At 42.6% G+C, this 12,538-nt stretch overlaps 1 long non-coding RNA gene across 3 annotated transcripts in view; it reads left to right on the top strand.

Annotated features, from left to right (window-relative positions):
• Positions 1–12,538, top strand: part of LOC102457035 (uncharacterized) — a 193,843-nt gene that overhangs the window by 88,006 nt on the left and 93,299 nt on the right. For all 3 annotated transcript variants that reach the window (XR_016349479.1, XR_016349480.1, XR_012904097.2), the window contains exon 3: positions 12,353–12,524. This is a non-coding gene — a long non-coding RNA (uncharacterized LOC102457035). The remainder of the gene's footprint in view (positions 1–12,352; positions 12,525–12,538) is intronic.

The following is a 12,538-nucleotide window of genomic DNA, read 5'->3' as shown; positions in this document are numbered from 1 at the left end:
GCCATTTATAACTTGCGTAAGATCATACATAAAGTTGGTGGATGAAGTGGGAATTGAATATGGATCTCCTTAGTGCTTGCCCACTGCTTTAACCACAGGACTTTTTCCCTAGACCTATGGGCTGTGCCTAGACTGGCAAGTATTTCCGCAAAATCATCTGCTTTTGCGGAAAAACTTGCCAGCTGTCTACACTGGCTGCTTGAATTTCCGCAAAAGCACTGACGATCTCATGTAAGATTGTCAGTGCTTTTGTGGAAATACTATGCTGCTCCAAAGTCTTTTTCCAAAAAACTTTTGTGCAAAAGGGCCAGTGTAGACAGCAGAGATTTGTTTTCCACAAAAAAGCCTCAATCGCGAAAATGGCGATCGGGGCTTTTTTGCGGAAAAGTGTGTCTAGTTTGGCCACGGACGCTTTTCCGCAAAAAGTGGTTTTGCGGAAAAGCATCCTGCCAATCTAGATGCGCTTTTCCGAAAATGCTTTTAACGAAAACTTTTCCGTTAAAAGCATTTCTGGAAAATCATGCCAGTGTAGACGTAGCCATGCTGTGGAAGTAGGGTTGCCAGGTGTCCAGTATTCACCTGGACAGTCTGGTATTTTTGCCTCCTGTCTGGTAAAAAAATTTAGAGAATACCAGGCACCTGAGATGTCTGGTATTTTCTGAATTTTTCCCCAGCCAGGAGGCGAAAAGGCCAGGCACCTGGCAACCCTACAAACACTCAGCGCCCGGCATCCCTGAGCCCCTCCCTGGCCTCCAACACTCCCAGCCCCCTGGCCCCAGCCCCCATGCTTACCTGGTTCCACAAGGCTGCTGGCCAAAAGACCTAGGGGAAGCAATGCTTAACTGCTCCCCTGTTCCTATCCCTGCACTCACTCTTGAAGGGGACATGCTGTTTTAATGCTGTTTTATTTAAAAAATATTTGGCTTAAATCCTTGGAGTCTCCTTCAACAGAATTTTTTCCGGGTGTCCGGGTGGTTTTTTTGGGGGAGGGGAGTGGGAGGGTGTTCGGTATTTTTGTTTCAACCATCTGGCAACCCTATGTGGAAGAGTGTTACAAGAAAGAGAAACGATGTGAATATTTTCTTTGAAAAAATGTTACAATTCATTTTGCTCACATCTGTCTAGCTCAGCGGTTCCCAGCGTTTTCCAGATTGGGATCCATTTTGACAATTCAGGAAGATTTGGTGACCCAGGGCAATTCAAAAAATGTGTGAATGGCTATTTACCCACCTCTGTAATGTGAGCGAATAATGATATTTTCAACTATGTTTCCCATGGGATTAATAGGGCATTTAGTTAGTACTCTCGCACAGTTCTGTGAAAAATTGTCCCCTGGGACTTCAGTCCCCTGACTCTGAGATGCCCATTGAATGACACTAAAATCAGACAATCCCTTCCCCTTCTCCTCTTTCCCCTGCCTTCACAGTTTAATTTAAGAGTTTTGGTATGTGCAGGGTCTGCTACAAATGAAGGATATGGGAGGAGGGGGGAATACACCTTCCAGCTACTTAGCAGCATAGTCTCTATTTCAAGAGACTAGTCCCAGGACAGATCCGGAAAAAGTGCTGGAGCCCATGGGTTAGAATGAAGTGGAATAGACTTCAACAAGAGTTCTAGCGGAGTAAAACGTGAATAAGGAGTCGAACCTCAGATGTAGGTAATGGCCTCAGAGACAAGCCTGACCAAAGCTCAAAATCCAAACATTGTGGAGATATGGGAACATTCTGATTTGAATGTGGATCTGACTTGTGTATCTTGGGCCCATCCCGGCTAGTTAGTTTATTTGTGCCCTGTGGGCTCAGCATTCAACTGTGGATAATGAACTGGAGGGACTGAATGGCCATTAACAATGGGAATTGTTTCACACCTGGTAGTAGTGAGCCCAGAGTGATGAAATGCCCTGAAGACCTATCAGTAGGAAGAACAACTAGAAATCCTAAAAAAAATATTCTTTAATTCCTAGTTCAATTTTAGAGGCTTAAATGGTTTGAATATCTGAATAAAGTTTGGACAAGGATCCAATTAAGTGTGTCCTGAAATGAACCCAGATTTCATCATAACCAAAAATTTCATCTGATGTAAATCAGAGAAGAGTTAACATGAATGGAGTTACTGGGATTTTATCAGATGAGGACCTGACCCCATATTGTTTTTAAGGGTTACTTCTTGTGCTTTAATTTGTCAACAGTGCTCATCACACAGCAACATGCACTTCCGATGAACTACAATTTCTTCCTGAGAAATTGAATCCATTTTTATATGACTTAAACAGACTATAATTAAAAATAGTGAGGCTTAATTACATTGCAATGGCATGAAAGACATGTTAATATAATACAGACAGGAGCAGTTATGCACATTGTTCCTGTAATCTTTCATCTTCAGTTCAGAGCAGCCCGATAATGTGTCAGAATAGACTTTGCATTATGTCAGTAGTAGCAAACTGGATTATATGTTATTGCTTTCATCACATAGCTGATTCATTGGATGAATTGGAAAGTGAAACAGCATCCTCTTTCTATAAAGCTTGTATAACCTTATTTGAATAACATACAGCTGTATGAAATCTCATGCCCTTATAAATACAGGGCCAAATTTATCTTTGGTGAAAGCCCAATAGAAGTCAATGGAACTGAAAGGCTCTAAACAATGGCAGAAAACTCTCATTTCAATGCCAAAAGCTGTTTTTGCTGCTAACCTGGCAAATTCTAGGTCCGGGGCAAATGTGTAATTTTACTCTGAAGAAGGAACTTAATTTCTACTAAGAAATTAAGCTGGTGGAGCTGCGAGCACTGCTGGGGCTGCTAGAGCTCTCGGCTGGCAGGGCCATGAGAGTTTGTGGAGCTGGCCGGACTGCCACAGCCAGATGGTCGGGGCAGCGGTGCTAGGTGTCTGGTTCCCGTGAAGAAGCTGGCACCCCCTTTTCCAGACCTTCCCTGGTCCAGAAAACTCCCTTGTCTGGGACCGGTCAGGTCCCAAGGAGACCAGATCAGAGAGGTGCAACCTCGAGTTTTAAATGTGCTAATGAGAGCCATTACTGGTAACCAACCTCCCCCCACTCCAGCCTTAACGACTTGGTGATCAACTTAACGACTTGTAAACAGCCTTGTTTGTCATGTAAGCACAAAGGACAAATAAGTCATGTGACCACACAACCTGGTACTTGGATTTCATTTTGACCAGTGTAGTTTTCCATAGAATGGGGGATATAAAATAAAATGTTGCTGCCCTAGAGGAAAGACTATTTAAGCAATGGAAAGCTATCAGCCCTTGGTCTTCAGATGGTCTGGAAAACCCTGAGAGAATACCTAAAACAAGAACAGCTCATTAGGATAAGAATCTGTTTGCAAGAAGGTGGTTTTGTTTTGTTTTGTTTTTTGAGAATTAGAACTAGCTATGCATTTTCTTTTCATTTTAACTTTGTAACTTATTTTGATCTGTCTTTTAATTTGCAACTACTTAAATCCTACTGTTTGTTTTGTTTATTATCAGGCCCAGTGTAAATAATTGTTACCTGGGGGAAATGACCAATGTTCATATCTCTCTTTCATTGATAAAGAGGATGAACATCCTCATGAGCTTTCCCTGTGGAAAACTTTTCCATCAGAGAAAGATGGATTTATTTGGGGCTTTTGATCTCTTTTGAGAGTTGGTTTCCTGAGTGCTGTGCTCTAGAACTGCATTCTCCCAGACCTGAAGTGGTTCAGTGTCTGCATTGCTCTTCAGGAGGTTGGTAACCCCAACTTTGTGCCTTATCTGGGAGTGACCAGAGGACCTTGCCCAGGAGGACAAGGTGGTGGAGAGACCCAGAGTGCAAGAACGCAGGTGTCAGAGGTGTGATCGGCACACTGGGGAACAATCCCCTGGGTCTTCTGTGACTGTTCCCTGTCATAGTTCCACCTGCCTCACAGATGGCAGAACTGTCTTTCTCTTCAGCTTTGGTGTTGTAGCATCTACCTCATTTATTGGAAACCTATGTCTCTGGCACCTTACCATAGGTATAGGAAATGGTCAAACTTTAAACTAGTAGATCTTGATGAGTACTGCATAGCTGATAAAACGGTGGCACAGAGTGCAACACTGGACTACATTATCATTTCTAGGATAGCCCATTTTTTAGCTGTCCATATCAATACAACGTTAGGTGCTAGAAAGGTTCTGAAAATACAATCGGAGGTCACTAATTCATATACTTCGCTAATCTACTAGAAATGTGAATGGTCAACCACCTCACCTTTAATAGCTTCCAGTTAATGGGGGGGGGGGGCTGGAACTGCTCCAGTCCCGTGGGGCTTGCCACAGGCAGGGGCTGCTCTGGCTGACCTTGGTGGGACCAGCCCCTCTCGTCAGTGGGCTCAGCCCTGGTACACTGTAGATGGAGCACTTCAGCCTGGTCTTTGACTGGGGGGGTGGTGCTCCAGCTTGGCCATGTTGGGTAGGAGAGCTGGGCTAGAACAGCACCCCTGGCCAACTCCCCTTTAATAGTTAACCAGTTAAACATTATGCTTACCTGGTTAACTGATTAAACGGGATTTTACATCCCTATACTCTATGTAACCTATCATTTGCACACACAGAGTCTTCTTTTCTTAATCAACAGCAGTTTCTGTAGTGAAGTCTCGTTGATAAGCTTTTGCTACTTTTATGACTGATGCAACAAAACACTTATTGGAGTATATGGAAGTAATGTAAAGAAATGACACATGTCAAACAAAGGAACACTGTATGAATTACTATGTGAAGCACTCAATTCTGTATTTGTGAATTGAGAGCTCACACTGTAGTTTATGGGTGCTTTAAGTGCAAGTGGTATACTGGATTAAACCTCAAACTCCTAAAAATAATTGCTGCCAGAAAAATCTGTGCAAGGTTTTTCTTTCACCAGCGTCTCTTATCTTAGTGCCTGATTCTGCACTGCAGATGCATCTTTCTCTCCACCTCACAATTAATTTATACCTGTGCAAAATGGGTGTAAAATGCAGCCATATCAGAATGGATCCAGCTTGCTCACATGGCGATGACAACAGAAATCAGTTCAGCTCATCTCAGGCTCATCTCAACTTTAAGACTATTCTAAGGTACTGCAGCTGCAATGGTCACCAAAGGATTGTCTCAGCATTGTCTGTCCCCTCACACTCTTCCGGGCATTCTCATTCTCCCCAGGCAAGGTTGCAGTGTTTTGTACACCAGAGCTGAGAACCTAGCAGATATGAAGCTGTCCACACCATTGAAGGACTTTTCCATGATCAGAGAATGTTCCACCTTCTTTCACTCCACATCTTAGACCACCTGGTCTGTTTTGCACAGAAACAATCTTGAAGAGGGGCAGGTCTGGCCTACTGTCAGTAGCAGAGCTAATCCCTCGTTATTATTTTTCAGTAGAAGCTCACTAATTCTCATCGCTGTCTGAAAGAACCACTGCAAAATGGCGATTTTCTTTTTTTGGTAAGTTGGCAGTGGCTGAGTCCCAATGAATATCCCAATGAATGTCCACTGGTGGGAATGTGAATGGACTCAGCACACTGTTGTAGTGCCATATTAAACGTGTTTATAATAAAGGTCTTTAAGGGCCTTGAATTAATTCTCTCTCTAATGACATGTTTGACATCACTCCAAGTGGTACATTTTAGCCAGTTACATTTTGTGATGCAGTACCCTGGATTTTCTTTTGTTTTAATTGGGGACCTAAGAGACACAGTTAGATGGAGCCAATTAGCTACTCAGCTGTGTTAAATGAATGAAAATAACCCCACCCTTAAACTGGGACAGGCAGGACAAGGGAAGGAACCAAATAACCAAGCTATCTTAGTCTGCCAGCAGTGAGTGGGAGGGAAAGCTGGCTCCTGCCTGTAAATAGTAATAATACTCTAGGATAGAAAAGCCACCTGGATTTCTGGTGGTCACTCACTCTGATGGTGGCAAAGACTCTCAGAAGATCACCCTATGATAGGCACAACCATGCCGTGATTTACTATTGAAAATGTTTTGTTTCTATGCTAATGTTTAGCAGGGAACAATGAAAGAGGTTTCAAAGATGTCACCAGTTGGTGCAGCTACAAAATGTTGCTAAGTGCAAGCAGCCTGATCCTTGATAGATAGCGGGCTTCCTGCCCGTCATGGAATGGGCTTGCTCTTCCGGACCATAATTTGCTGCTGCTGTAAGTACCAGTGCAGTTTGTTGAGGGGAGATTTATAAATACAGATATGACATTCAATTTTTGCCACATTCATCTTAAAAAAAAAAAAAGATTTTCCTGCTTGTTTGGTCTTTGTGTTCAGTTGCAGTTTTGAGGCAGAGGAAAGCATATTCATTATGGCTAGCTAGTGAGATGGAAGTCACGAGAGGGATGCTGAGGGATGGTGATGTGGCAGGCAAGACCAATCACAAGCTTTCCATCCGTCTGTTGGGTCCACATTCTGCTTATCCTCATCTCCACTTATCTTGCCTAAATCTCTCTAACAGGCATCTTCTGTCCTATATAAATGCCATCCTTCCCTTGAATAATGACTTGAAAGTAGAGAGGTCTGATGCAAGAGAGAACATTTTTTTCTTGTGTATTTTGAGATCACTGATCCACACCACATTTATTTCCTGCTCTAATATTTTTTTTCTTCAGAATTATCCATTAACTTTTCTTCATCTTGTAAGACAAGTGAACTTAAAGAAGTTGTAACAAGTTTGGCAGGCTTGTTTGCCTCATGGGTTTTTCTGATTCTCTCAATTATAGTTTCATTCTATTAGTGCATGCAGATGAAAACTGTCATATGAATAGCCTGGGAGAATGGAAAAGAGCTCATACAATAGAACAAAACCACAAAGCTAACTACGACCCTGAGAGCGTACCACAATGTAAAGAAGTGCACTTCTGACAAGTCACAGGAGAGGATGATGGGAAAATGAAATATGAGGGAAACAACGACACTATAATGCAATGTGTATTATAAAATGGATAGACTAGATGATCTAAAAGATTTCCTTAGCTTTAGGGCTAATCTCAGTTACATTGGTGTAAAGTAGGAGTAGTAACATTGACATCGGTGACTTTGACAGTAACACTCTGGATTTACATTAGTGTGAGTGATGTTAAAATCTGGTCGGTAAATTTTATGGGCCCAGTTCTGCTCAATATGAGTATGTGTGGTAGAATCAACTCTATGAATTAATTCTTCTCAAGGTGCACGTGTTCAATTCACATATTTACAGTTTTCTTTTTAGCTATCATTATACCTATTTAAACTGCTGATCTTATTCCCTGAACTATTCAATACAGTGGTGTAGCGAGGGGAGGGCAGAGGGGCAGTTGCCCCCAAGTGCCATGCTAGGGGGTTGCCAATTTAGTCCCCATCTGTTCCCCCTGTCATCCCTCGGCTTGCCTACTCCTCCTCCACCCGCGGCTGCTGGCTGGAGCCTCTTCCCCACCCCCAGCCTGGCCCCAAACTGGAGAAGGCAGGGGAAGATGCAGTACAAGCTCCCTCCCTCTTCCCAGGTTCAGGGCCCCACTGCGCGGTGGCAGCAGCAGGGGGCACAAATTTTGCCTTTGCTCCCAGGCACATAACACCCTTGCTACGCCTCTGATTCAATAGGTCATTCTGATGTGCAGTAGAGAATAGGCAATATAGCAAAACTGAGAGATGGTGGGCTTTGTAGGATGTGGTTTTTGTGAAATTATGCTCTCTCATGTGGATGTCTAAATTTGAATTCTTCAAATTCATGGGCAGAGAATGAAGACCATTGTAAAGCACAACTACAATTGTTTTTAACATTTTCCGTTTGTTTTCTTCCTGCACTTTAATTGTTAAAGTGACTGTGCCATGCCTTGAGTAGAAATGAGTATCAAGTTCTGGGAAAGGAAATGATAGTGGATTTGTTTTTAATGACTGAGGAACTTCTTAAAGAACAAATGTATGCATCAGATAATGATTCAAGTAAAGACTTAAATTCAGGTTATTGTGGTTGGAACAGCTTGGGGTTTCTTTCCTGACTGAAAACACACGAATTCCCAGGAATCTCAGAGGAATAGCCAGCCGTGTTAGTCTCATGGAAATACAGGGGTGTTGTACATCAGAAAGAAAATGCCTGGTGAAGGAAGTTTGCAATTGTGTGACTGGTGGTGTTCTGGGAGCAGCAGAAAGATAAGAAGGCTTTTGTGGGTGCACAGTGTGTAACACAGAGTACAGTAGAAACTCTAAACTAGTGGTCTCCAACCTTTTTAAGCACAATATCACTTTTTGAATTTAAGTACAATCCAGGATCTACCTCAAACCAAATGCCCTGACCCCACCTCCTTTTGTGCCCCTTCTCTGAGGCCCTGGACCTGCTCACCCTTGTCCTCCCTCCCTCCCTTCCCCCATCCTTCCTCCCTTTCACCAGGTGGAGCAGAGGGTTGGGGCACAGGCTTTGGTCTTGGGCTAAGGGATTTGCAATGTAAGAGGGGCTCTAAGTGGAGCCTGGGGCAGGGGTTTGGGGTGCAGGAAGGGGTTCATGACTAGGGCAGGGGATTGGCGCTGGCTCCAGCTGGGCACTGCTTACCTCAGGTAGCTCCTGGGTGGTGGTGCAATGGGGCTAAGGCAGGCTCACCCCTGCACCACTCCCAAAAGCATCCAGCAAACTCCCTCCATCCCAAGCCCTGCTGTGCCTCCCCGCTCCGTTCAGTTGAGACAGAATACAGGATGGGAGAGGGGGCACCCTGACATCAGTGCCCCCTCCTCTCCCTTCCCTGCTCTGCACAGCAAGTGCAGGGGATGCTCTAAGGCAAAGTGTGGGGGGAAGTGCGGGGGGAAGCTCTAAGGCAAAGTGCAGGAGATGCGCAGCAGTGGGGGGAGGAGCAGCTGAAGTGCGGGCAGGGGCAGATGACCATTTTGTGGGGCCCAGGGCAGCACAATTTCGCGGGGCCCCCCTTTGCCATGGCGCACGCGCGGGGCTTCTTGAAGTGCGGGATCCAGGGCGGCCACCCCGCTCGCCCTATCCTATATCCGCCCCTGAGTGCGGGCTCTTGATAGCCTCTTGGCCAAACCAGTCAGGATCACCTGTCAGGGGCTCCAAGAGCTACCAGTAGATCCCGAACTACTGGTTGGCAATCACTGCCCTAAACAATATCTATGTCCCTGTTAGATGTAATGAATACACGTAGCCAATAGATGGCAATGTGATGTGGCATCTGTAACTGGAGATTTGGGAGTAGATGTGATGAAACATTGAAGATGCTCTTGTTGAGTAAGAAACGAGAAGCCATGTTTTAATTAATTAGTTCATGGAGACATATTTTGCAATCTACCTGATGCCTAGCACATTGACAGGGATTTTAGCCATCTTTATTAAAAATCAATCTTCATTAATCTTTCCCACCTGTCTGTTTCAAATAACTGACGCCAATGTATGTTGTGTAGTGTCGGTTTTAATGTATGTCTTCTGCTGAGAAACTGTATGCTGCCTTTGGAGAGGATGGGTTGATGGTTTAACAGAGCAGTGATATTTAAAATAGACCAGTTGCTTTAGTTTAGCAAACTCAGTCCTGATTGTATTCAAAATACTTACTATAGGAAGCAAAAGGAAGTACAAGGGAATGCTCAGTAACACCGTGAAGTGCAGCCAATATTTTAACACGGGGCTGTCCTCAAAATGTTCCCTGGTAGCCTATGCCAAACCTCATGAACCGGGGGTGTGAGCTCACAGACAAGTGATGATGAGAATTCTGTTCATTTTTTCTCTATTTAAACAAAAAAAAACCCCTTTACTCATAACCAAGGAGGTAGCAATATTCAGCCAATAAACTTCTATTAAGTTGCATTGTGCTGGGAATATATTGAGTGCATACAGTGGCAGCCCATCAATACAGGCGACCTAGGTGGTCGCCTAGGGTGCCAAGATAAATGGCCATTGAGGGCTTTGGAGGCGGGGGCGCTAATCGCACGTTTCGCCTAGAGTGCCAGTTGCCGGCAGCTCATCTAGGGCCGCTCCTGAGTGCATAAATAATAGAGTACATCATCCTCCTAGAAGAAGCTAAAACTTAAAATTTGTATAATTCTACAGGGATTTTCTAGCACAGATTATGCCCCCCTCCATCAATTAGTGCAAGCTAGTCCATTCCAAAAGCAAAATATTTGCTCTAGCATTTTATGAGAGTCAAGAGTAAAGCATCTTTAAAACAGTTGATTTTATAGTGTCCACCGAATGGGTGATTTCACCAGAAGAAAAATCATACCATACTTTCCTTCAGTGATATTATTTTAAGCACACTATTGAGGTAATCTTTATTTCAGTAAATCTGATAGCCATTTCAGTAAAGCTGTCAGTACCACCACTGGAGGTATTTTTGATCTCTAAAGATAGACTTTAGTCATAGCTATGAATTAGAACACCCCTGAACTAATGTACATGTTTCTCTCTAATATAGCTAAGTGTTTCTAAGATACTTATTATCTTGATATCAAAACCCCTAAAATTGGGAAGGAGATGTTTAGACTCTGAATAAAGATTTGTATTTGTGCACTTGACCCCAGTTTTTATATAATGGACCAAAGAAATCTAAAAGACCCCAGAATTCTGGTAGGTTTAAAATAAGGATCAAGCTCCGTGCATTGTGAATTGAAGGCCGGGTCTACATTAAAATGGAAGGTTGAATCAAGATGTGCAAGTCCAGAGCTGTTAAGTACATACTGGAGTTGACATACATTGTTTTGAGTTTCCCTGCTGTCCACACAGTGAGAGGCAGGTGGAAGCAAACATCAGGGCACGATAGGAACCTTCAACCAAACTCCTCAAAGTGCTTTCTCCACACACCCGCATCACCCAGGTCTTGTTCAGATTCAGCTTCAAACAACTCTGTACATGCACACATAGTAAGAAGAGTCCTAACAGTTAAAATTTCCACAAGTAAAGACAATAAAATAAAACAACCCAAGAGGACAGGGAAACAGCTTAATTAAGAGCAAGGTAACAGCAAAATATATTTCTTATAAGAAGCAGCAGTTGCATACTCGCTGCACTGCGTACCTTAGCTAATGTAAACCACAATATGTTACAAAATAAATATATAATAGGATCCTCTGGTTCTATAGCTATGATGACATGAACATTATTTTATTTTAACCTTAGGGATAGAATAACTAATCTGTGGGGATCTGATGGATTCTCATTAGCTATTGAAACATAAGCAAATGGAAGATTACAAAATGTTATATACATGTCTAAAAATCAGCCACCAAGCATCTGTCTTCTGATTCAGCAATTATTTGGAACGTATGTGTTGAGAACTGAACCTAAACACAACATCTGGAAGTCATTGAAATGCTAGTGGTTTTTCTACTGCCAAGTTTTCCAGCTGAGTTGATAGAGACACAAGGAGGACAAGACACTTGCTAAAGAGCAGAGTGAATGTGTAGCTCAAATTTGAGCTATATTCTTTTGTCTTAAATACTAAATGAAGAGCATCTAATAATTTCACTCATCTGTAATATAACTTCTAGAAAAATAAAAAAATCTTGTTTTTTCATTGTTGAGATCCTTTTTAATTTTTAACAATATCAATATTTTTGCTTTGCTTACATTAATGCTATTTTTTAAAAATCATTGTTCTAATCTGTTTTCTTGTTAAGGAGACCATAAAGGGAAAAGGCTTATGACTTTTAAGGAAATCTAGGCCAGAACTCCTCTGGTTCCTGGATCTTTGTTTTCACTGTCAGACCACTGTGCCCCCACATTGTCTAGGAACACGCTGTACTCCAGTCTTAGACCACAATGCTGCTATTTATAATGTGTGGGCATATCCCTACATCCACAAACAGTCTTCTTAACTTCAGTAGTTTTTTTGTATGGGTGCCAGGTGGCTTGCATGTTGAAAATTGGCACTCGTGGATTGAAAAGGGCTGTTATGGATATAGTGGATATGGAAAAAGGCTCATGGGCATCAAAGATGAACAGAGGTATGTGATGATTCCATATAAGGAGAGAAGATTCAGCTTAGAAAAGGGATGATTAAGCAGGGATGTGATAGACATAGATAAACTCATGAATGGGGTCGAAAAAGTGAAGAGAAGTATTACTTATTTTTTCCCACAATCCAAAAGCTAGGGGTCACCCAATGAAATTAGTAGGCAATAGGTTTAATACAAATAAAAGGGAGAATTCTTTCACACCATGAATAATTAACCTGTAGAACTCTTTGTCATGTGATATTGTGATGACCAAAAGTATAACTGGGTTAAATCAAGATTGTTAGTGATGTAACACTATGCTTTGGGTGACCCTAAACCTCTGACTGCCAGAAGCTAGGAAGAATGCAGATAAAAAGAGCTCTTTGCAACAGTAGTTGATCCAATATAATATATTATTTCACGTACTTTGTCCCTCTAGATGCTGAAAAGGCAAGACAGATGTCGACCTCTCTCAGATTATCCTGTTCAATACACATCCCTGAAGCTCTGGTACTGCCCATTGCTGGAGAGAAGATAGTGGACTAGATGGACAATTGGTGTGACCCAGGATGGCAGTTACGTTCCTAAACAGAACCTTCTGTATATTAAAGGTAATTAATGCTGA

Source organism: Pelodiscus sinensis, chromosome 4 (assembly GCF_052426305.1).
Source record: "Pelodiscus sinensis isolate ZL-2025 chromosome 4, ASM5242630v1, whole genome shotgun sequence".
NCBI lineage: Eukaryota > Metazoa > Chordata > Testudines > Trionychidae > Pelodiscus > Pelodiscus sinensis.
The sequence above is the reverse complement of the archived record's forward strand: the minus strand, read 5'-3'. Positions and strand labels throughout refer to the sequence as shown.